The sequence below is a fragment of the Octopus sinensis genome, linkage group LG10 (assembly GCF_006345805.1).
Source record: "Octopus sinensis linkage group LG10, ASM634580v1, whole genome shotgun sequence".
NCBI lineage: Eukaryota > Metazoa > Mollusca > Cephalopoda > Octopoda > Octopodidae > Octopus > Octopus sinensis.
Genome location: NC_043006.1, coordinates 70,499,649 through 70,504,648, shown reverse-complemented (window position 1 = coordinate 70,504,648; position 5,000 = coordinate 70,499,649). Strand labels below are relative to the sequence as shown.

The window sequence follows — 5,000 nt, the reverse complement described above, 5'->3', positions numbered from 1 at the left end:
CATTTTGATTCCCATTTCAATTTACTGAACTCCTATAGCCATTTGATGTTTAAAAAATCTTATTATAATTAAGATTTTAATATATAATTATAATTATAATTAAATGTTACAAGGAATCGTATAAAAATAGCTGTTAAAATATTTTGTGTATCATAGAAGTATAACCAAATTTATTGCACATAAATTTTAACAACAAAATCTTATGTGGACCCTGTCCAAAAGCCAGTGTGGACCTTGGTTGAGAACCGCTGCTATAAAGTATGAACTTGTTACCAATTCAAATATGCTTGAGATACATTTTAATCCCGTAAGAAAGCCCCACTGCATTTTGTCATGGAGATAAATTCTCACTGTAGACAAAAAAGTATAAACACACCTTGTCAGTCTGGGACATCGTCTACCCAGATCAGTGGCTGCAAGCGTTTGGGTTTAGTTATTGCCTCTTCAGCATCAAACACTGAAAAGAGAGGTGCTCTGAACTGAGCACGAGAGATCAGGTCTCTCTTATTATATTCTAGTCCAAGTACTGTGACTGGTTGTGTTAATCAGCAGCCCAGCTGTATCAAAATATGGATTAGAAGTGCTAAGCAGTGATGTAAATAAATATAAACTTGTTGCCAGTTCAAATATGCTGGAGACAGGTCCAGGCATGGTTGCGTGGTAAGAAGCCTGCTTCCCAATCCCATGGTTCCGGGTTCAGCCCCACTGCATGGCACCTGGGGCAAATGTCTTCTACTATAGCCTTGGGTTGACCAAAGCATCGTTAGTGGATTTGGTAGATGGAAACTGAAAGGAGCCTGTTGTGTATATATATGTACATGTTTATGTATGTGTGTCTTTGTGTCTGTGTTTATGTCCCCATAACTTAGCAGTTCGGCAAAAGAGACAGATGGAAAGAAATGCATCATATGTGTGTGTGTGTGTGTGTGTGTGTGTCTGTGTTTGTGCCCCCCACCATCACAATGCTGGTGTGTTTATGTCCCTGTAGCTTAGCGGTTCAGCAAAAGAGAATAAGTAACAGGCTTACAAAGAATAAGTCCGGGGGTCGATTTCTTCAACTAAAAAAAAAAAAACCCTTTAAGATGGTGTTCCAACATGGCCACAATCAAATTACTAAAGCACGTAAAAGAATATCAGAATAAACCCATAAGGAAGCTAGTCATTGCATTTTGTCATGGAGAAAAATTCTCTCTGTAGACAAAACAGTTTAAAGACACCAAGTGTCTCTACCCTATAAAATGTGCCCTCTACCTGGGTGCCCTCTACTTGGGTGCCCTCTACCTGGGTGCCCTCTACCCTAAAAAATGTGAGGCAAGTTTGAGTAGAGAATGCACAGAGTTCTGAGGTCTGATGTGGGTGCTGCAGAAAAAGTACCTAGTGCCCTCTGCGAAGAGGTTGGCAGTAGGAGGAGGTGTCCAGTCGTAGAAACCAAGCCAAATAACACCACATATGAAGGAGGGGCAGCTCTCGACAGGGGATGAATCAAAGCATGATGACTTGTCCAACCCAAGCCAGTAGACATAAAAATGATGATGATGATGATATACACACACAATATATATCTTCCATCTTTTTATTATTTCAGATATTAGACTTCGGCCATGCTGGGGCACTTGCCTTGAAGGGTTTTAGTTGAATGAACCAACTCTAGAACTTATTCTATCAGTCTCTTTGGCAGAACCACTAAGTTACAAGGATGCAAACAAACCAGCATTGGTTGTCAAGCAGTGATGAGGACACACATACATACACACATGCATGCATACAAACATACATACATACATACATACATACATACATACACACACACATACATACATGCATGCATACATACATACACACACACACGCACGCGCACACACACACACACACATACACACACACATACATACACACATACATACATACACAATGGGCTTCTTTCAGTTCCCATCTACCAAACCCACTCACAAGTCTTTGGCTGGCCCAAGGCTATAACAGAAGATAAGGCCCAAGGTACTATGTGGTGGGAATGATCCTAGAACCCTGTAGTTGGGAAACAAACCTCTTCCCACACACACACACGCAGACATAACGACACTATAAAACCTGGCAGCTGTTTTCCAAGTTTATTTAATTCAGTTGTTTAGTCACACAGCTAAGAGTATCATGTTGTATGTGTTAATTCTATGGTAGTCTAGACTACTCCTGGCTCTAAGTATGGAAACCCACAGGCATGCACATTAAGTAACAGTGGCAACATTACATTCTTCCCTACTAGAAGAGAAAAATTTTATCAGCATCAAACAATTTAATGGGATTACTCCCACCCATTTTGAATGGGAAGTTCTTGGTACACAACTGCAATAGAGCAATTTAAGATTGGCTATACATGGGAAATTCTATAAGCTGGTGACCTAGTTCTCATAGCAGAATTTGTCAAAGAATTAGAGAAGAAATTAAAAATGTGGAAGCAGAGCCTAGAATCAAGAAACCTTAGAATAAATCTAACACAGACAAAAGATTTAATTAGCTGGAAAGAAGACAGGACTACCATTTGGAAAATGGCTATGATTGATATATGGAATTCTGTACAGGGGACCCTGTGAAAGGCATAAAAGATGAAGTGGATCACAAGCAGGTTGACAGAGAAAGACCATCAATATAACAGGTGCATGAAAGTAGTTAGCAATGAGGAAATCTGTATATCTTCCTTTTTTATTTGTTTTGGTCATTGAACTGTGACCATGCTGGGGCACTGTCATGTAGGGTTTATTTGAACAAATCAACCCTGGTACTTAATTGTTTTTCAAGTCTTGTACTTATTCTATTGGTCTCACTTGCTAAACCACAAAATTATGGGGATGTAAACAAACCAATACCAGTTGTCAAACGGTAGTGGTGGTGGGGACAAACACAAAGACAGTCATCCCCACAGATATATACATAGAAAAGGCAAAAATAATGGTTTTTACACATTTATTTATTTGTGCATCTCAGACTTACAGCTGTTTCTGATACAACTTTTAGGTGCGTTCATAGTTCTATTTACTCAATTGTTCAACTGATCGATTGTAAAAAGTGAATGACCTTTACAAAAACTATCACCTTCAGAGTCTACAGAGTAAGATCTGTATAAACATACATAAATATGATGGGCTTCTTTTAGTTTCCATCTACAAATCTACTCAGAAGGATTTGGCTTGGCCTGGGACTATAGTAGAAGACATTTGCCCAAAGTACCTTACAGAGGTACTGAACTCAGAACCATGTGGTTGAGAAGCAAACTTTTTACCACATAGTCACGCCTGTGGTATCTATAAGACAAACTCCTTCAAATGCTTTGTTACTTCCCATGAAGTAGCTGACAGTTTTTATTATTTGTTAACCTAATTAACAGTAGCCAGGATAGACAATGGTAAAAATTTGCAGGGAGCAATTTACCCTTGCTGACGACAAAGGACTTTTCAATGAGAATAGAGGGCAGATTATATGACATCATCATCATCATTGTTTAGCCTCCACCTTTCTATGGGTCAGATGGAATCTGTTGAGGCAGATTTTCTAGATGAATGCCCGCCCTGTCACTAACCCTCACCTTCTTCCAAATAAGGCCATGTTCCCCATGACTAGACATGCTTTCAAGGAAGATCGGAAATGAAAGACACCACTTGCATGACTGAGACTCATTTACAGCTACCATGCAATGTCAAGGCAAAGAGAAAATAACACACACACACACACACACACACATGCAACGTCCTTCCTTCTTCCTACCGAGGTAGCAATGTATCTCCTTAACAAGATGCCTGTTTCTGTCACTCTATTAATACTCAAATTTCTTGTCTCCGGTAGAAAGCCATCTCCTTCTCTACTTCTTCTCCTCTAGGTTGAGGGGTTTTGTCTTGTAAATTATTTGGTGACCTCACAGGTGCTGGTGCTATATAAAAAAGCACCCAATACATTCAGTAAAATGGTTGGCATTAGGAAGGGCACCCAGCCACAGAAACCATGTCAAAGCAGAGAAGTAAAATTTGGCGCAGTCATGCCAGCACGGAAAGCAGATGTCAAATGATAATGTGTGTGTGTGTGTGTGTGTGTGTGTGTCTCTTAACAGAAGCAATTGAGTGATGACACAAGGGCTGAGAGTTTCATGTGTTAGTACTCATCAGAATATTAAATATATATATATATATATATATATATATTTATACTCATATTTAGCTGTTTTTCTTGTTTGCATCACGAGACTTCCGTGTGTGTGTGAGCATATATATATACATATATATATACATATATATGTGTGTGTGTGTGTGTGTGTGGTGTGTGTGTGTGTGTGTGTCTCTTAACAGAAGCAATTGAGTGATGACACAAGGGCTGAGAGTTTCATGTGTTAGTACTCATCAGAATATTAATATATATATATATATATATATTATATATATATATATTTATACTCATATTTAGCTGTTTTTCTTGTTTGCATCACGAGACTTCCGTTGTGTGTGAGCATATATATATACATATATATATACATATATATGTGTGTGTGTGTGTGGTGTGTGTGTGTGTATGTTTGTTAGTCTGTGTTTGTCTTCCCACCATCGCTTGACAACCAATGTTGGTGTGTTTATGTCCCTGTAACTTAGCAGTACGGCAAAAGAGACCAATAGAAAAAGTACTAGGCTTACAAAGAATAAGTCCTGAGGTTGATTTGTTATATTTGATTTTATTGAAAATACTATATATTGGGCACAATGTTGATTATCAAAAAAAAATCAAACAATAAAAAAAAAGAAGAAAAATGGAAACCTTAATAATTCTGGAGCAAAATATGAGGAGAGAAATTGTAGGAGTGTATTATTTCACTATAATGGAGATATAAAACCTAACAGTGAATATAATTGACATTGAAGACTTTGAATATTTGTAGTAGAGTAAAGCTGAAAAGGCACAATAAACCAATCTACCTCAGTACAGCATATACTGCTTGTGTGTGTGATATGTATAGTGGTAATGAT

General features: G+C 38.1%; 1 protein-coding gene and 1 long non-coding RNA gene across 3 annotated transcripts in view; one reads left to right on the top strand and one right to left on the bottom strand.

Annotated features, from left to right (window-relative positions):
- LOC115216424 (ras-associated and pleckstrin homology domains-containing protein 1) overlaps positions 1-5,000 on the bottom strand; it is a 529,703-nt gene that overhangs the window by 400,678 nt on the left and 124,025 nt on the right. The window lies entirely within an intron of this gene.
- The window catches only part of LOC118765161, a 16,294-nt gene that overhangs the window by 10,118 nt on the left and 1,176 nt on the right, over positions 1-5,000 (top strand). Inside the window, exon 2 of the long non-coding RNA XR_005001028.1 lies at positions 1,625-1,631. This is a non-coding gene — a long non-coding RNA (uncharacterized LOC118765161). The remainder of the gene's footprint in view (positions 1-1,624; positions 1,632-5,000) is intronic.